This window comes from Camelus dromedarius, chromosome 10 (assembly GCF_036321535.1).
Source record: "Camelus dromedarius isolate mCamDro1 chromosome 10, mCamDro1.pat, whole genome shotgun sequence".
Lineage (NCBI taxonomy): Eukaryota > Metazoa > Chordata > Mammalia > Artiodactyla > Camelidae > Camelus > Camelus dromedarius.
Window position 1 is genome coordinate 804,730 of NC_087445.1, and position 20,230 is coordinate 824,959.

The window sequence follows — 20,230 nt, forward strand, 5'->3', positions numbered from 1 at the left end:
CAACCCCGAATCTCTCTGGGCTCAGCCGGGCTCTGTGCTGCTGGCATTGCCCTGAATCCAGGCACCTGGACCTGAAGGGTGGGGCGAGGCCACCCTTACTGCCTTACTCCTTCGTACATCCCTCTATTTCCACAGTGATTTTTTTTTCTTACAGGGTTAAAAACAGCTCCAGACACAGCACTTTCCTTTCAGTGTAGCTCATCAGAGCTCTTTGTTAGAGATAAGAGGTTGCTTCCATTTCAGGCTTGAATGTCACTGCAGCCCATGCCAGGGCCTCTCTGTAATTATCCTGCTGTCTGGAAAGCTCTTAAATGCCACTTCATCTGAGGGTTTGAGGCCGCAATTGCTTCTCCAGTGCAATGCCAATGTCAAATGTTTTTATAGAGTGATTCTTTTTTTTTTTTAAATAAGAAAATAAAGCAAATGACGATTAATCAGCCCCTCACTGCTCACACCTTGGCATTTGATGTGCGTTTTCCTAGGGAGTCCCCATGGCCTGGTTTTGGGGTGAAGGGGCTCTCCCACTGTCACCTGGCCAGGATGTGGCCTCGTGAGCCCCAGGGTTCGCCCTCCTAGCTGCCCGACAATGGTGATGCGGGGTGAATTTCAAGGCAGTGGCCAAGTTTAGGAAATATTTTTCTGTCTTTGAAGAAAACGCAGTCTCAGTTTCAAGCAATCTAGAAACTTTTTCGCAAAAGCACGTTTTCAGAAGGCAAAATTCCACTCAGAGTCCCTTCTTTTTGGGTTTCTTAACCACAGTTTTCCTCAGCGAGTTTTAGGACAGCTAAGTAGAAATTAAAATTTCCATACGTAAACAGATGTGGAGACAGCTGGCTCTGACTGTGCAATTGCTGGAGCTTTGGCATCTCAAATGAGCAATGAAGAAGCTTTTATTTTCTTATTTTTAAATAAGTTGGCTTTTCTTCCGATTGCAAATATAATAAATGTTCTTTGTAGAAATTTAGATATTACCGAGAAGCATTGAGAGGAAAGTGAAACTTCCCAGAAGCTCACCACCCAGAGATGGCAGGGTTTGTGTGAGTCTAAAAAGATTTCCCCTTTCCTTTTCTGGGTCTTGTCTACTGATCTGTGGAATAATCATTAAGGTTTGTCTTGGGACCTGAAATCTAACAAGCTTGCCCCCATTCCAAAGTCCCTTAGATTCTCACCCCAGCCTCCCGCCCTGGCTAGTTCGGCATTTCCGTGGCTCTTGCCAGCCTCGTGGAAAGGAGAATGACAGCACTGGATACTCCGTCCCATCCTTGGGTCTGATGGGTGTCCCCAGTGCCCGGTGCATGTGTGGCCCATGTGACCAGTGAATGGCAGAGGCTCGAGCACAGGGCCCACTTGTGCCAGCGTTTTTCTCTGTTCAACTTATTTCACTTCGCATAATGCCCTCAAAGTCCAACCATGTTCAAAAGTGTCAAGATGTCATCTTTTTTATGGCTGAGTAGTATTCCACTGTACATGCATACCACATCTTTATCCAGTCGTCTGTCAATAGACACTTAGGTTGCTTCCATGTCTTGGCTATTGTAAGTAATGTTACAACGAACATAGGAGTGTTCAATGTAATGTTTTTGTGTTCTTCGGAAACATATCCAGAAATGGAATTGCTGGACTGTGTGGTGGTTCTATTTTTCATTTTTTGAGGAACCTCCATACTGTTTTCTATAGTAGCCAACTAACAGCCACGGTCCCACCCCAAAGCCCCAGAGATTACCACTGCTTCAACTTCACAGACTAGTTCTGCTTTTCCTTGAACTTCATCTAAAGTAGCCTTTTGTGCCTGGCTTCTTTGCAGATGCATTTTTTATCGTTGGTATCTCAGTAATTCATTCCTTTTTAGTCCATAGTATGGCTATACCACACTTTGCTTGTTCATTCTCCAGCTGGTGGACAATTAGGTTATTTCCAGTTTTGAATTGTGAATAGGACTGCTACAGACATTTGTGACCAGGTCTTTGTGTGGACAGGTGTTTTCTTTTCTCTTGGGTAGACCCTCCCTCCCCAGGAGTGGAATTGTTGGCTCACAGGACAAGTGCATGTTTACCTTCATGAGAAAAATGCCAAGCAGTTTTCCAAAGCAGTTTTCCAATTTTGTGCTTCCACCAGCACTGTGTGAGAGTTTTGTTTGCTTGGCATCCTCGTCAACACTTAGCATTATCAGCTTTTTTTACTGTACCCATTCTAGTGGGGCAAGGTGATATCTCACTGTGAATTTAATTTCCATTTCCCTGATGGCAGGTGATGCTGAGCGCCTTCCCGTGTGCTCACTGTCTATTTCGATAAACTTTTCTTAGTCAAGTGCTTAGTCTAACCTTTTCCTCAGATTGTTTATTAGATCATTGATCTGTTTTCTTATTGATTTGTAGGCATTCTTTATGTATTCTAGACACAAGTCCTTTGTCAGAGAGATGTATTACAAATATTTTCTTTCAGTCTGTGTCTTGCCTTTTTATTTTCTTATTTGAGCCTTTAATGAGGTTTTTCATGTTGGTAAAAGTCAGTTTATCAAGTTTTTCTTTTATGGCTAGTGTCTTGTATAGTCTAAGAAATCTTTGCCTACCTTGAGTTCATGAATGTTTTCACCTATGTGTTTTCAGAAGCTTTATAATTTTAGAGCTCACAGTTAAGACGGTGATTCATTTCCAGTTGTTTGTGTGTGTGGTATGAGTGGTGGGTCAACGTTCATTTTCCATATAGGTATCCACTCATTCCAGCTTGTTGAGAAGGATTTCCTTCCCCATTGATGAGTATTGGCACCTTTACTGAAAGTCAACTATGTGAATGTGAGTCCATTTCTGGACTCTGTTCTGTTCCATCGATCTGTTGCCCTATCCCTATGCTAATACCATACTATATTGATTTTTTTAACTTAATTTAATCTTATTATTATAGCGTTATTGTGCTTAATAAATTAAATTATTTTACCTTTTGTAGTTAAGTCCTGTGCTGTGGTAATCTGTTGAACTGTCTCTCTGTTGTCAGACACCCGGAACGTCTCCAGTTTTCCCCCATTGCAAATATGTGTTGACTGTGTTGAATGTCCTTGCTCACCTGTGTGAGCGTGAAGAATTGACACCTGGAGGGGGCATGGCTGGGTGGGAGGGGGTGTGAGCTGTGTATTGTCATCATTGCTTAGGTCAAGGCTCCAGACTGCCTTCCACAATGGGGCAGGGGAACGGAGGGAGGGGTGCACCCCATCCACCACTCTGTCCCATTCCAGGCCTTCCTGTCTCTCTAGCATTGCTCCCTAGGGCTCCACCTACTTCCCCATGTTCCCTCCTGTCCTCATCCTCCCCTGTGTCCACTGTGCCTGTGCAGTGCTGTCTCACAGATGTGGCTCTGTGCTTTGTCATGAAGACAAGCCGTGAGAGGAAGCAGAATTTTTTTGTTTGTTTTCACTATTATCTTAGTCTTATAAAATGACTCAATTAAAAAAAATAGATAATATGGTTTTATGGCTAAAAAATCAAAAAGATACAAGAGAATTCTCACTCCCACCCCTGTCTCCATTCACCCCTTTCCTTCCTCTTCTTCTCTATAGATAATCATTTTAAACTGTTTTTAAGCATTTTCAGATGCACAGAAAATTTGTAAGAATTGATTCACCAAGAAAAAAAAAAGAATTGATTCGTTAAGGAACAATATTTTCCCATATTTGCACATTCTCTTTACATTTAGGCAGATGTTTTTTTCTCAGAACCATTAAAAAAAAATAAACCTTTCAGAGCTCGCTCATGGCTGGAACATTTTGTGGGCAGGTACTTCCTATTGTGTCACCCAGGCTGTCATCATCCCATTTTAGTGACCGGCTGCATCATCCTTTGAGGAGGCTTTGCCAGATCCCTCCAGTGTGTAAACTGCGTTCGGCAGTTAGCAGGTGGCCATGTGGTTTGTCCACAAGTGCCCCCTAGGTGGATCTTGGTTGTTTTCAGTCTTGCTCTTAACAACCCTGATGCAGGGAACCACCTGGCACGCTGTTGCTGTGTATCTGTACAGAGCTGATTTCCAGAGAGGTGAATGCTGGGCCAAAGGGCAAACGTGCCCTTTCCCCCTCCCACTCACTACGTGGCAGGGGCCTCACCTCCCCACTGCCCCCATTCTTTGCCAGTCTGCCAGGAGAGAAGTTATCTCAGTGTGGTTGTAATCTGTGGTCCTCTCATTACAGGTAAGGGGGGGCCCTTCTGATTAAGAGCCACTGACATTTCCTTTTCTGTGAATTACCCATTCCTGACCTTTGCCCAGAGTTATTGGTTTCTGGATCATTCCACAGCTCCACTCACCCACCTGACACCCTCACCAGACTAAATGGTGGAGGGTGACTCATCTGATGGCAGATCAGCCATCTGAGTCTTAAAAAAAATTTTTTTTTAAAACAAAGCCATTTTGCAATAAAACCAAATTTTTGCAATAAAGTCAAATTAACTCATCTAAATCCACATATATAAATCAGACAAACATCAACCAAGCTGCTTTACATCTGGTAGTTGTTTTCATCACCCTTTTGTTCCTCATGCTGCCTCACTGACTGACGCATGAGCCAGGAAGTTGTTTAGAATGTGAAATGCCGTAAGACGCAAGATCTTGAGAGAAAGCTAACTCGCTCATGGCCCCACAACAGGATGGTTCCATCTCATTAAAATATTCAGTACTGAACTTACAATCCTTTCATTATGGAATAATTTTAGGTGTACCGACAAGCTGCAAAGATAATACGAGTTCCTGTAAACCCTTCAACCAGCTTGCCGCAGTGTGGGCGTCTACACAACCAGGCTCCATTGGTCAAGAAATTGGCATTGGCAGAATACCATAAACTACAGTCACCAGCATCCAGTCTGGGCTACCGTATTATATGTAGTATATTGGACTTTAATGTTATGTGTGCCCAGAATTCTACTAAAAGATAGAAGAGAGAATTAGATTCTTTTTGTATAAGTTTTTACACAAAGAAATAAAGCACCTTAATTCTTTTTTTTTTTATTGACGTATAGTCAATTTACACTGTTGTGTCCATTTCTGGTGTACAGCATAATAGGTCAGTCATACATAGACATACATATATTCATTTTCATGTTCTTTTTCATTATAGGTTCCTACAAGATATTGAATATAGTTCCCTGTGCTATGCAGTAGAAACTTGTTTATCTATTTTATATATAATAGTTAGTATCTGCAAATCTCGAACTCCCAATGTATCCCTTTCCACCCCCTCCCCCCGCCATAACACCTTAATTCTTAATGTTTCTAATGTCTTAAGTCACAGTGTTGAATAAGCATTTGTTTTTACCATTTTTCATCTCTCTCTATTAATGCAACAGGGAGAGACTTTTCAGTGTCCTGACCAACATTTCTAAAGGCCCTGGAACAATGGTAGCTTGTCCCTTTGGTCAGGACCACTTTGCAGGTCACTCTCTTGGCTCAGTGCTGCTGTGCAGTGGGGCTGCCCGCTGCCTGGCCCCACTAGGAGGCTTGGCTGATGCCTGTGCTGGGTCATTGTGTTGGTGCAGGGGTGCCCCATCAGGGGTGCTCGGGTGGTGTTGGCCGTGCGGTTCTTCCCTGATCCCCAAGGCCACAGAGGGGGCCGTGAGAGGGGTGCGTGGGGGCAGGGGCTCTGCTGTGCTGAGGGACCCTGATTGGGAGAGCAGTGGGGCTGACAGCACTCGGAGGATCCAGGAAAGCAGTGGCTCTGTGTGTCTCCCAAGCTGCCCTGCACTGAAGCAGCGATTGCCTGTGCCTGTGGTCCAGAACGTCCACCTGATGGCTCACAGAGTGCCCTGGGAGAGGATGCTGGCACCTGCTGCAGGAGAGCCAGAGATGGGGTAGCTCAGGCAAGAAGATGGGGCTACCCCAAGCCCTGTCACTTCCTGCTCACAGGGAAACTGAAGCCTCCGTTTTCCTACCCTGCCAGGGCCAGAGGATCCGATGAGCTCTCTGAGCACCACTTAAAACGTATGGGGGTGGGTTCGACACCCCCTTTTACAGCAGGGACTTTTCCATCGCTGGCGCCTATAAGTAAAATCTGAGTTTGTCCCCGTGGGAAAGTGTCTTAAACATCTTCAGAATCTCGAGGGTGTCACCAGTAACAATCTCAGAGCTCAGTGCTGCACACAGTACAGGTGAGAGGTGACTTCCGCCCAGAGCTAAGTACTTTTGCTGTCCCCTAGCCTCCATGTCTGCAGAAGAACCTCGTTGTGGCCTGGCCGCACTCCTGATTCTGCACGTTCTGGGGCCATCAGACGGCCACTGCTAGGGACACCGCTCCATGACCAGAGGATGTACCCTGATTCTGTGCAGCATTTGTGGTGGGCCAGTGGGTGTCAAGTTACCCCGCAGATCCAGGCCAGGCAGGGCCTGGCTCAGGCATGTGCTTAGTAAATACCAGCGGGGAAGGCAGGGTCCCCTGGCACGCCTACCAGGAGACCGGGACCATGACAGAGGACTGCTGGAGATGCTCACAGAAGGCTGTGGCTCTGCTTCTGAGGCTGGGCCTGGGATGATGGTGGTGGTTTTGGGAGAGATGTGGATTGGACAGCAAGCCCAGAGGAATGGTGATGAGCTGGAACCTGCCAGCACTCCTGTTTGGGTCTTTCCCATCTAATCACAACGACCTTCAGAAAGGAAGGTGCCGCTTCAGTTTCAGTGCAAATTTCCCCTGTGACCAGCCCTAACTCGGGTTCCCAGGGAAGGGGTTCTGGGAGACACAGATCCAGCTTGGCTCATCAACAGTGTGGGGCCTAGTCCCCTCCACCTGGTGGCTCCTGGCCTGACTTCCATGCGTTTTCCTGGCAGATGTTGAGGAGGGAGCTGGAAGATTGCACAGGCATTTTTTGAGGGGCCAAGCCTGGAGGGAACATGTCACTCCCATTGCCCAGGGGTGGCAACATGGCCCACCAGGCAGCAGGGGAGGTCGGGAGTGATAAGATGTGGTCCCTTCACAGTCCAGAAGAAAGTGGAGGTGGTACAGTCCCATACTCCTCCAGCTCAAAGAAATGCAGAGAAAAAAACAACCCTGTGTGGCCATCTTATATTTAATATTTTGTACTATAAAAATACTCATTTTGGCCGATCTCTGTGTCTCTTGAGCTGGGACACTGCAGGTGCTGGACACACTCGGAGTGAACCAGGGAGTTCAGGCAGGAAGCAAATGTACAGATGTACAGAGAGACAAACTAACGTGTAGAGAGACTCCATCAAGCCCGGACTTCACCACTTGGGGCATCTTTCTTCTCTCTTTCCATTGCTTTCCGTGCAGACCTGTTTTGTCAAAGGGCGCAGTGGTGAGGCAGGTAAAAAATCACAGGATCGGAGATAACACGAAACACAGCCAACATTCAATTCACAAATCACTGTTTATCGCATACAGTGTTACATAGCACAGGTCAGTCCAAATAGGGGGAAAATAGGAAAGGGGAGGAGTCTGGGAGGACGTGTCTCAACCAGCAGTAGACTCTGGTCGCCTCTCCTTTGACAGAGCCTCCGCAGGCTGGCCTGGAACATCTCTCAGCAGCATGGGGTCAGGTCCTCCAGCAAAGAGCCTTCAAGTTGCTGGGCTCAGTGATCTCTTCATAAGCAGTCAGCTGGTAAAGTGCACGGGTGACACTCCAGGGGGTCTTGTCTCTATCAGTCACCCCTTCTGTTCCCGCAGTCTTTCTGAGGGTGTCACCAAACAAGTGCCTGATCTGTATTGACAGTCCTAGTATGTTACACTCAAACACTCGCAGTCCTATGTCGAACATCTCACAGCAACTAGTAGCGAAGTTCACATTGGTCACTGAGACTCCGTCTTATTTAAGGTAGCTTAAATCCAATGACTTTCGCACAAGATGAGTGGGAATCATAACGCGAAAGGAATCAGATGACACCAAGACTTCCCTGGGTTCCTCGCTGGCCTGTCTCTTAGTCCAAGAGACTGCCCCGTACCCTCCTCTGTGAGGGCCGAGCCCCAGGCAGCAGCCTCTCCTGGGGATGTGGGGTTCTGCGCCATTTAACATCCTTGCACCAGCTTCTCTTGGCCGACCTGGGGCTCTCTCCTTTTGGATCACTTCCTGAGTAAAAGGAGTGGACATTCCTGCTGGCAGAAAAAGCTCTGTTCACGTGTTCTCTCCAGTATTTGGTCCCACACAGGTCCCTTTTGATGATGGCTGTCGGGGTTCTTTCCTTAGGTGTGCCTCCCCTATGTCATTGTCAGATGTCCTGGTAGGTGGTGCTGGGGGGGTCTCATGGGCAGAGCAGGGACTCTGGGGGGAGCCCTCCCAATCAGTGCTGCCCTCTGGGCATCGAGCCGCTTGGGGGAGGACTGAGCAGCCCTCTTGGAGGACGGGTGGGCAGGGGGATGACGGCTGGAAGGCACTTGGCCTTCCTCTGAATAGCCTTTGACTCATGAAGTTATTCAGGGCCATCAAGAGTGAATAGTACCTTCAGGGCTGAGGTCACTGATGAAATAGTTGGATAGAGAAATAGGAATGTGTGCCGCTAATTCCCTGTTGACACCTCTCCACTGAGGGCTGGTGCCCCCCGCCCCCGACCTTAGGTTACCCTTTGTGCATTTCCTGATGACCATATTTTATCACTGCATAATGAATTGCCCAAAACTTAGTGGCTTAAAATGACAGTAAACACTTACCAACTCGGTTAGTTTTGGTGGGTCAGGAACTTGGGCTGTTTATCTCTGGCTTGGGATCTCAGATGTTAGCCAGGGCTGCAGTCTCACCCAAAGACCTGACTAAGGCAAAGGGTTCATGTCCAAGTGATTCGCTCCCTCCCGGCAGGTTGGTGCCGGCTGTGGGCTGGGGGCCCAGCTCCTCCCCACACGGGGCTCTCCTCAGAGCTGCTCGAGCATCTTCAGGACATGGCGGCTGGCTCCCTGCAAGCAAGTGACCCAGAATATGAAGGCAGAACCTGCCATGTGGTGGGTAACCTGGCCCCAGAAGTCACCCTCAATATTTTTGCAGTGTCCTGTTGGCTGCGTTACTGGGTCAGCCCTATTCAAAGGGGGCAGGGCTGCAGAAGAGTGGGATCACCAGGAGCCAACTTGGTGGCTGGCTGCCACAGGCATGTTTCTTGTTGGATGGTGTCACCTCCCACTGGAGACCTCTCCTCTCAGGATGAGAGGGCACTTGACCCCAATTCTGCTTTCCAACCATGAATCCCCCACCCCATGACCTCTCACTGTGCTATCAGTGTTCATCTCTGCCTTCTTAGGCCATTTTTGTATAGCGGGGGTCTGGGCTAGGGTTCCAGGTCCTGATGGGGTCCCTCTGCTGGTCTCCTGGCTTTGGGATGTCAGCAAGGGGAGGGGCTGTTCTGGGAGATGGTGGCAGGCACTGTCCTTCCCAGCTTGGGCTGGAAGCTTTCAGATGGTCAGTCTGCCACAGGCCAAGCTCTCGTTCCTCACAAAAAATCCAACCACGCATCCTATATCATCTCCATTTTATGGGAAGATTTGGGGCTCCTAAAGGTTTGGTGACATCTGGAGGTCTCACAGCCTGTGAGCCAAGATGTGAGACAGAGACCACTCTGTCCCTGTCACTTGCTGGCTGGGCTGCTCTGAGTCCTCAGTGATGGCTGGAGGCCAGATGGAACTCATCCTCAGCTTGGTCTTCAAATTCCCGGAGGGAGAAACACCTGTGTGTCCCAGAGCTGGGCCTGGGTCCAGGGTGGCCGCACCCCTAGGGTTTGACACGTGGTGGCTGTCAGTGCAATTAATCACGGAGGTGAGCAAGAACTCATCACCGTCTTAGCTGTAGAATTCTTCAAATCTTGGGTTGAAAGGAAGATTATCTAGAGGCGAAAGTAGATGGCAAATCTCCCAAACAACTGGTAAATATTTGGAAGAACTGAGGGCGAGAACAAGTCACTTCTCCAGGTGGTGTGGGCGTCACTTGGGAACTTGTGGAGAAACATGGCTGTGTGCTCTGCCAAGGGAGGTCAGTGGGGGCTGGAGAAATTATCTCATTAACCGGCCCCTTTGATGATTTCATTCATTTCATCCACAAGGTCCCTGTGTGTGACGTGCTGCCCCCGAGGGGGGCTTATAGTGAGCCCCATGCAACACCAAGGAAACCAAGGCCCAGAGAAATCACTTTGTTGTTTAAAAACCATGTAAGGCTGGATGAAGAATCCATTATTTAAACTGGGTCCGAATTCGTGATCTAAACCTTGTAGGAACACTGTTATCTTTACGGATTTACTTTCTATCTAAAAGTCACAGAGCCCTCCCCGTGGGTGCTGGCGTTGGGGGTGGGGGCTGGACCTGGCTGGGGAAGCCCTTGAGGGACAGATCTCCTCAGGGAGTAGGGGGACCGGGTTCATCCCTGGGAGCACTTTGAAATAATCCATTTTCAGCGGACGTCTCAATTTCCCAATGGTCTGTGACCATTTTCATCATTCTCATCCAAGAAGACCTGGAAGCCTCTGCTGGCCCCTGGGCCCTTTCTCTGAGCCAGGGGCCACTGCCTGTATGGTCTGTGGCCAGTTCCACTGCCCAGGCACTGAACCCACCGGACGCCCCCCTCTCTGAGGGTCTGAGTGACAGGCACCCGGAGATCTGCTTAGAAAAACCCACGGAGGCATAGACAGGGTGGCTGCAGCCTCCACGCCCAGAACAGCTCACCCAGAGCAACCTGTTAAACTTTAACCGCTGCAGGCCACGGTGGGGCAAGCGTGGTCTGGGCTTCAGATGGCATTCCAGCCGGTTAGGGCTGTATTTTCACAAATAAAGCAGAGGGAGGGCCAGTGAACTTGACTGTGTGATAGTGCGGAAATGCAAATGCACTGTTGTTGGGTGACCCGTATTGCAAAAACTAGCAAAAGGAAGTTGTGTTTTGCTGCTGCCTGAAGTCAGTCCTGGAGAGAAGCGTGTGTGCCCACAGGAGGCAGGTGAGTGGCACTGGCTCCCGGTCTTCTTCGCCAGCCCTGAGAGCCTGTGTCGGGTCCTATAAGGGACACTTTTGGGGTCGGGGGAAGTTCAGAGCAGGGGCCATTTGGGGTCAGATGTCTTTATGGCAGGAAGCTGCTTTGGCGGTTGGTGGTGCCGAACGGTGTCTTGTTTGTGTCCCTTTGTCTTCCTGTGATGCCTCTGGCATGATTTGTAACAAGTCAGGTTCCTGTGGGCATCACTGAGCGGCAAGTGAGGAAGTCTGCCAGGGCAGTGTGGAGTGTCATCAGTGGAGGCTTAGGCTCTGGCAAAGATGGACCCAAGTCGGAGGGACCGGGGGCCGCGGCTGAGTTGGTTCAGGGTGACCCGCAAGCAGGCTGGGCTTACAGAGGAGGGATGAGTGGTCCCAAACTCGGTCCTCAGGGGCTAGACCTTTACACACAGTGGAAGATTCCTCTCCGCCTGCATTTTAGATCCTGATTGACGGGGCCTGTCTATGGCGCTGCTACCTGGGGAGGAAGGCTGAGCCTACTAGGGCCTGCTCAGAACCCCACACTGTGCCGGGACGGTGTAGGGTGGTGGCCAGGTCACCTGTGAGAGACTTGCTGAGTGGGGGAGGGTCATGGACAGCCGTGATGACACCGTGTTTGTGCCCATTGCACAGAAGGGGCATTGCCGTACCTGGAGCGCTTGGCTCCTGGGACCCTCTGGGGTTTGCGGTGTGGGGGTCCTCGTGATTGCAGACAGTCAACCTGTTTATAGCTTCCTGGGGTCTGGGAGGTGCTGTGGAGTCCCCTTGGAAAGATAGAAAGATGGGCCTGGGGTTTCCTGGAACTCCTATAAGGGGACAGCAGGTGGCTGATGCCCGGGTGATGTTCATGGCCCACTGGGATGTTTGGCTTGCGGCCCCTCCCCCAGCTCTGTGACTTGGGGCAGCTGCGGTGACCATCTAGCTTTCCTGTCTGTGAAGTAGGATCTAGGCAGTGCCAGGATCCCAGGGTGAGCAGTGCCTGGTGGGGGCTGGGTGTGCGCAGGGCAGCTCTGCTGTTACTTGGATCTGTCCTCAGATGAAGCCCAGGGGGACCTCACCCTTGCAGGAGAGGAAACTGACAACCACAGAGAAACTGAGGCCCAAGACTTGCCCCAGACCATGGCCTGCAAGCTACCAAGCTGGGCCCAAACCCAAACCTTTGGAGCCTGACAGCTTGATCGGCGAGGAGCCCTGGGGCCGGATGGGGCCGGGTGCAAAGAGAAGGAAGTGGTTTGTCCCTGGCTGGGTGGTTACGGGAGGCCAGAGGCCCTGGTTCCGCTCCTCCGGCTGTCTGTCTCTGCACAAAAACCAGCTCCTCCAAATGTGCAGTCCTCCCCCACCCCCAAACTGGACAGGACTTTGTGCTCAGCATTCACAGAGGCCTGGATCCACAGTTGGTCTGTCGAGGTTAGAGCTGAGCTGAGGTGCTGAGTGAGGCGGCAGAGGACGGCTGAGGCTTGCTGCCCTGAGCCCCTTGAGAGCCTGGGGTTGGGGGTGTCCCTGTACTCAGTGATCATGGAAGAGTCACTGGTCCTGTGCTGGGGGACCTGCCTCGCCACATCCTGTCCACCTTCCCGAGGTGGGCTCTGACAACTTCCCCTGACAGATGAGGAAACTGAGGCTCCATGGGAAAAGGGGTGAGCATAGGAGTAAACTGACCGTAGGACAGACATGAAACCAAAACCTCAATGGGATGTCACTCACCTGCATGACTCCCTGGCTGCCCACGGCTGTGAGATCCATCCTGCCTCCCACCCTCAGGTCCCATCCCCTCCCTCTGGGCTCACCTGCCTGGGCACACTGCCAGCTCTTCAGATGGACTGGCTCACTCTTGTTTGCCTTTGTGCCCGTCCCTCTATCTGATGCTGTTCCCTTTGTCTGGGGTGCTGGTGTCTCTGCTTCAGACTCTGTTCTCTCTGTCTGAGATGATGTTCTCTCTGTCTAGGACACGGTTCCATCTGTCTGAGACTCTGTTTCCTCTGCCTGGGGTGCTGTTCCCTCTGTCTGAGCCCAAGTGTAGTGGTGATGACTGGTCACGTAGGTCCCAAGTGAGGTGGATGGTTACTGACCTTACAAGTCAGCTCTGCGGAGCCCCTCATTTCCCAGGACACAGAGCTCTTGCTGGTGCTCTGTAATAACCTGATAAGGTCACTGCGCAGTTAGATGAGACAATGTGGGGCTATCAAACTTGATGACGAACTGTAGGAAGTAGGGTTTGACCTTCCATAACCTTTTTTTTTTTAACATTTCCTTTTGTTCTCTTTTTATTTATTTATTTATTTATTTGATTGAAGTATACTCAGTTACAATGTGTCAATTTCTGATGTACAACATAATGTTCCAAGTCATACATATACATACATACATATATTCGTTTTCAAATTCTTTTTCATTATAGGTTACTAGAAGATATCAAATATAGTTCTCTGTGCTATACAGAAGAAACTGGTTGTTTATATATTTTGTATATAGTAGTTAGTATTTGCAAATCTCAAACTCCCAATTTATCCCTTCCCAATCCCATAAGCTTGTGTTTACTATGTCTGTGAATGTCTGTGAATCTGTTTCTGTTTTGTAGATGAGTTCATTCGTGTCTTTTTTTTCCCTTTAGATTCCACATATGAATGATATCACGTGGTATTTTTCTTTCTCTTTCTGGGTTACTTCAGTTAGAGTGACGATCTCCAGGCCAATCCGTGTTGCTGCAAATGGCATTATTTTATTTTATTTTTTATGGCTGAGTAGTATTCCATTGTATAAATATACCACAGCTGCTTTATCTTCTGTTGATGGACGATTGAGTTGTTTCCATGTGTTGGCTGTTGTATATAGTGCTGCTGTGAACATTGGGGTGCATATACCTTTTCGAATTAGAGTTCCCTCTGGATATATGCCCAGGAGTGGGATTGCCAGATCATACTGTAGGTCCATTTTCAGTTTTTTGAGAGGAATCTCTGTAATGTTTTCCATAATGGCTGCACCAAACTGCATTCCTACTAGCAGTGTAGGAGGATTCCCTTTTCTCCACACCCTCTCCAGCATTTATCATTTGTGGACTTTTGAATGATGGCGATTCTGACTGGTGTGAGGTGATACCTCATTGAAGTTTTGATTTGCATTTCTCTTATAATTAGCAATATTGAGCATTTTTCCATTTTGCTATTCCTGAGTTTCTGTCAATCCAGCATTGGGCACACAGCATCATTACTGGACTCACTGTGTAATTTCACAGACTCCTACTGTAGCTGAGTAGGCCCTGTGACAGGGGACCTGGGAGCTTCAGGTGATGCTAACGGCCTGTCAGCCTGGTGAGGCGCCCTGGCCATGTCTGTCTGTTAGGGGCACTAAAAACATATGACACGGCCAGTTGTGGGTAGAGTCATTGCCTCAGGCCTTAAGGAACTTTGCAGGACTCTTGTGTCAATTTTACAGACAAGGAAATTGAAGTTCCAGGGAACTGACCTTATCTCTGGTTGCCCAGCCAATTGGTGGTAGAAACCGATCACTTTGGATGCAAGGCCTCAGACCCACTGTGCTGCTGCCTCCCCAGATGCACGCAGGAGGGCCCAAGGCCTGGGGCCAAAGGAGGTGGGGGGGTCCAAGTAGGGCCTATACAGAGCTGGAGCTGGCTGACCCTCCTGGGTGGGCAGGGAGCTCCAGCCCTCTCCTCTCCCAGCGAGGCATCCGTGGTCTCAGGAATGTAATTAACCAGGAAATCATCCTGCATTTTTCTCCCCCATCATTAATTGAGCCTCTGACAATAATACCCATGCTCTGCTGAGCCATGAATTGTCTCGGAACCTCACCTCGTCAGGCAGGGACCCTAAGATGAGCTGGAGGCAGGGGACAGAGCCACACAGAGTGTGGGCCATAGTCCACCCACTCCTGGGTCTGTGCAAAGCCCTGCTTGGGTGCTAAGTCTCCCGAGGGGCAGGGTGAGCAGTCCAGAGAGGTGATGCAGCAGCCTTGGGGCGAGAGGTGGACGGGCAGCTCTGGCTCCAGGCCAGGCCTGGCCACAACCTCACATCTCTTCAACGCTTCCCTGTAGGTGTGTGGAGAAAAAGCCCGGGTCAAGCCCAGGGAGACAGGAGTGCTCAGCAGGGAGTTTTAGGTGCTTTGAATCACTGTCATCTTGGCCCTAATTCATGGAACTTCTGATGAGAACCTTTCTGAAATGCATTCCCCCCCATTTTTTAAGCTTTTTTTTGCTGGTAAAATATATATAACATAAAATTTACCAGTTCAACCACTTTTCAGTGTACAGTTGAGTGGCATTGAGTACATTCGCATTGTTATGTGCCATCACCACCACGCCATCTCCAGAACTTTTTGATCATTTGAAACTGAAAATCCGTTCCATTAAACATTCCCCATTCTGCATCCCCTTCCTCCCCATTCCCGTCCCTCAGCCCTGACGCCCACCATTCTTTGTGTCACTATGATTTGACTCTAGGTACCTCCTGTAAGTGGAATCATACTTGTCCTTTGGTGTCCAGGGTGTTTCAATCCGCATGTCCTCAGGGTTCATCCATGTTGAAGTACGTGTCAGAATTTCCTTCCTCTTTAAGCCTGAATAATATTCCATTGTACATATTTGCCACATTTTGTGTATGTGTTCATCTGCCGATGGCCGCTTGCATGGTTCCACCTTTTGGCCATTGTGAGTAATGCTGCTGTGAACACGGGGGTGCAAACATCTGAGTCTCTGCTTTCAGTTCTTCGGGGAGGAATGTGTTCTTGAGGACATAGGGAATTCGTGTTGGAATTTGGTGTTGAAACAGATGTGGTGTCTCTAAGAAAGGCTGCAGCACACCTAGGAGCATTAGGACCCCCCCAACCTCACACCCTGCCACCCAGCCTGCAGACCCCTGCCCACTCACCAGCATCCCAGTGCTAGGGCTGATGGGTAACTCTTGCCTTTTTTGTTTTTTTTTTTGCATAATTTCTAAGTTTTCTTAAAAAAGGATCCATCACTCATATGGTTTAAAAAAGCAACAGTGATTTTTAAAAGTGATGGTGTGCTCTGTTTGGGGAAACATCTGATCGGGGCATGCCAACAAGCAGGGACGGTGCTGTGTTGACCTGTCTCCTTTTCTCCCCACTCAGCTGGCCCTGGCGTCCCAGCCCACCCTGAGGTCCCATTGACTCCCACCGAATTCTGAAGCATGTGGCCCTCCATGGTGTCTGTGTCCATCTCCATGTTCTCAGCACACACGATGGAGACCTCAGACCACACCAGCTGCAGCCAGAGCGCTTCGCAGGCTGAGGCCCCAAGGCAAGTATTGTGCTTCTGGATCCTGGCGCTGGAGTGAAGGCAGCTCCGGGGCACGGGGCAGCTTCGCTGACATGCCATCCATTGCTGCATCCGCATGGCCAGGGCAGCCAGAGCTCTGTCACTGCTGATGCAGCCTCGTGGCTTCCTGCCGCCTCGTCTCCCAGCCTGCGACCTGCGTGCGGGTGTGTGCAATACAGCGGTTTCTGGTATCACCCCGCGGTGCGTCCCGTATTGTTCGGATGACCTCCTGTTTGTACCCAACCACCCAGACATGGCGGGGCAAAGAGCAACCCCACCGAGCAGTGTCATCTCTCCTGATTCTGGGGCTGGTGGGGTGCAGTCGGGTGGCTCTCACTCAGGGTTTCTCGGGAACTGTCGCCAGTTAGGGCTGGGACTGTTTCCAAGGCTTCTTCTGTGCTGGGGCACACGGCAGGGGCCATCGGGCCATGTCAGTGACAAGACAGTGGAGGTCCCTGCCTACTTGGGGCCTCCAAGGTACCAGGTGACAGGCAGCAAGCGAAATGATGGCATAGTGGTGGCTTGTGGAGGCTCCTGTACTGCTTCCAAGGTGGGGACGTCTGGCAGCAGGTGGACTGGGCGGTGGGCAGACTTGTGGCTTGTCTACAGGGCTTTCAGGCTTGAGACAGGCAGGGACCACAGCCTTCGTGCTACTCTATCCACTGCCTGCTGAGGATGGAGCTGCTGAAGTGGCCCACCATGCCCTGGAGAGTGGGGCACGTTTAATCCCTCTGTGCTTCTCCAGCCCCCACACCTCCCCCAGGCCCAGCTTTGGGGCCTTGGATGCTGAGTGGTGGCAGTGTCGGGTGTCAGGGGCCCTGGCTGCGTTCTGCGTTCCACCTGGGGTGGGCTCACTCAGCTCAGGGGGCTCAGGGCTTCTGAAAGGAGAGCTGAGTGGCTGGGAAGACAGAATTGACAAATGCTCCTTGACTCATGCGTGGTGACACATCCCTGGCCTTGGGCAAGTCAGAATGAGCCCAGAGCTCAGTCCAAGGGGTTCAGAGCAATATGTTCGGTGGACCCAGCTCCAGGGTCCTGGGTATTGGTTCCCCCCAGGCTAGGATGGCAGCGTCAGCCTTGGAAACCTTGTCTGAAACAAAAAATGTCACCCATCTTGGTGACTGAGCAACCGTACAAAAGTACTCTGCACAGCTCCTGACATATGGCAGGTGTGTGTGTGTGTGTGTGTGTATAACTGTGTGCATGTTTATTTGTGTATGTGTGCTTGTGATCTGTGTGCACACGGGTCTACTATGGAGGTGTGTGTGTGTGTATATTGTGGGCACACTTGCACATGCGTCTTCCCCCACACCCCATCCCTCCCGCCCTCCCCCCGCTCCTCTGAGCAGTGTGGAAGGGAGGCTGGAATCGGACTGGCCTACCCTGCACTCACTTTGGTCTTGGAAAGGCAGCAGGGAGACCAGGGTAAGTGAGGCCGTGGGCTGGATCCCGCAGCTTCTTGGATCAGATCAGAGGGTGGTCTCAGCTGTTCCGCAACCAGGACCTCCCTCGGCCACATACTCCACTCCCTGGAGAACGTCTTTATGTTGAGCCCTGGGCTTTCCAGTCTGGCCGAGCGTGGTTCAGCTGCCCTCACACAAAAGCCCTTGGAAGATAAGACGATCATGTCTAATGGGCCTCCAGAGGAAGGGCCCACTCCCTCCTCTTGACGGGACACCCAGGCAGGCACCAGGCTGCTGCAGTCTCCCCAGGCTCTGGGTCTGCCACACCCCTCACCACCGTCCTCTGTGTGAGTCATTGTCCCTTCTGTAACAAGGCAAATGACCCTCGGTGAATATCAGCAACTCACAAGTTTGCTCAACTCAGAGGTGTCACCTTCTCTGGGGTACAGTCGACATCCAATTCACTGCATGTGTTTCAAATGTACAATTTGATGGTACAACATATGTATACATACCTGTGACAGTGTCACCGACTGTCAAGATGAAGGGCATGTCTGTCACCCCTTGAAGGTTTCCTTGTGTTCCGTTGTAACCCCCACAGCACGCCCACCCCTCCTTCCAGCAACACCCCGTCTGCTTTCTGGCACCAGAGAGTGAACATTTCATAGAATTCTATGTAAATGGGAAACAAACAGATACCTTTTCTTTTGCCTGCCTTCTTTCCCTCAGCATAATATTTCCAGATTCAACCATGTTGTGGAAAGGGTTCTTGTTTCCCTCCATGGCCAAAAGGTTTGTGTGGAATTGTATCATTTCTCTCTCAAATGTTTGATAGAATTCACCATCTAAGCCTGGAGTTTTCTATGTGGAAAGTGTTTAAACATAAACATTTCTTGTGCTCGGTCTTTACTGAGCTTCGTAGATCTGTGGATTTATAGTTTCCATCAAATCTGGAAAACCTTTGGTCATTATTTTTCCCAAATATTTTTCAAGCTCACTCCCTTTTTGGGAACTCCAATTACATGCACACACACACACACACTGGTTACACATATATTATGTGTAACCATTTATTATGTTGCTTAAAGTTTTCAGGCATCTCACAATTCATTCTCTCTTTCTCTCCTTCACTTTAGATAGCTTCTTTTGCCTCCCCAGATTTGCTCGTTTTTCTTCTACAAAGTCTAATCTGCCATCAGTCCCTTCCAGTGGGCCTTGATCTCACACTCTGTGGTTTTCATCTCTAGAAGTTGGTCCAGCACACCTTTTTACATTTTCCATGTATCTGCTGACTTTTTTTTAACATAACACGGGTACCGCTGCTGCCTTAGTGAACTTGTCTGCTAATTCTAACATCCGTGTCAGATGTGAGTGAGTTTCAACTCACTGACTCTTCCTCCTCACTGTGGGTTGTGTACGCCTGCCTTCTGTGTCTGATTATTTTTGGGTGGATGACAGCGCCTGTAAATCTCACCTCGCAGGATGCTGGATATGTTTGTGCTCCGATAATTGATCATGAGTACTGTTTAGGGAATGCACTTATGTTGCTTGTTCACAAATGGGCTTTCTTGTTAAAATTCATCAGCATTTGTTAGCTGGGACCTGAGCAGGGCTCACTGTAGGGCAAGACCTTCCAAGCTCTCTAACTGCCCGTGGATCTTGGGGTTTCCAGTCTGGCTGATAGAAACACGTGTATTCCCTGCCCTCTGAACACCAGGTGATGGTTCCTCTGACCTCAGATACTTCTTTCTCCAGGCTTGGAGTTTGCTCACACGTGCATCAAGCCACGCTCAAGGGCCCTCTTCAGCAATCCACGCTCCCTGTGTGCAGCTCTGTCCTGTGGTCCATCCTGTGACCTCCAGCTGCCTTGGTCTCCCCGGACTGTCAGCTCCGTCTCCTCACTCAGGGATCTACCTGGGGTCCCCTCTCCGGGCAGGAAGCTGGGGCAACAGAAGGCTCACTTCCCTGGGTCCCACCTCTCAGAAGCACTGTGCTTTGCTGCCTGGTGTAGGGTGTCCTCAAGGTGCTGTTTCGTATGTTTTATCCATGACTTGGTTGTTTTCAGGAGAGAGTAACTCCAGTTTCTGTTATTCCATCTTGACCAGAAGCAGGAATCCCCGAGGTGGGGCTGCAGCAGGCTCCACCTGGCACCAGACGTAGGAAGCTGAGTGTGTGGCCTACATTCCATTTGGCATATTTTTACCACTGTGTCATGTCTCATTTCTGGAAACGAGTTTATCGCCTGTGCTATGAGAAGAATGCAGCAAAGCGTGTGTTTTCTGTTTAGAAATCTTGCTACTTCTCCGCATTAAGCTCTTTAAGAATGTGGCAGTGGCCAGTGATAAATGCGCACCCTGCACTGGTTTGGGTGTCACTTCGAGAAAGGTCCACTCAGAAGAAATTGGATTGCACTAGAAGGCAAGAGTGCGGGAGACCGTTGCAGAATTGCTGCCTGACTCGTGGGGCCTCCCGGGCCCGCGATGCCACACGCCTGTAAAGGTGCCTTCTGCTTCACTTCTGAGCACACTCTGCCCGGGGGCCCTTCTGCTGCGTGGGCAGCCAAGGGTCAGGCTCCAGGACACCTTTCTGGTTTTGTGTGTGTGTGTGTGTGTGTGTGTGTG

The 20,230-nt window shown here is 49.9% G+C and overlaps 1 protein-coding gene across 3 annotated transcripts in view; it reads left to right on the plus strand.

Moving 5' to 3' along the window:
- FGD3 (FYVE, RhoGEF and PH domain containing 3) overlaps positions 1–20,230 on the plus strand; it is a 56,552-nt gene that overhangs the window by 4,065 nt on the left and 32,257 nt on the right. For 2 of the 3 annotated variants that reach the window (XM_064490068.1, XM_064490070.1), the window contains exons 1-2: positions 10,735–10,884; positions 16,020–16,188. The gene's annotated coding sequence lies outside the window, so the exon portion shown is untranslated. Of the gene's footprint in view, positions 1–10,734; positions 10,885–16,019; positions 16,189–20,230 lie in introns of those variants that run through there. The other variant, XM_064490069.1, reaches the window with a different exon arrangement.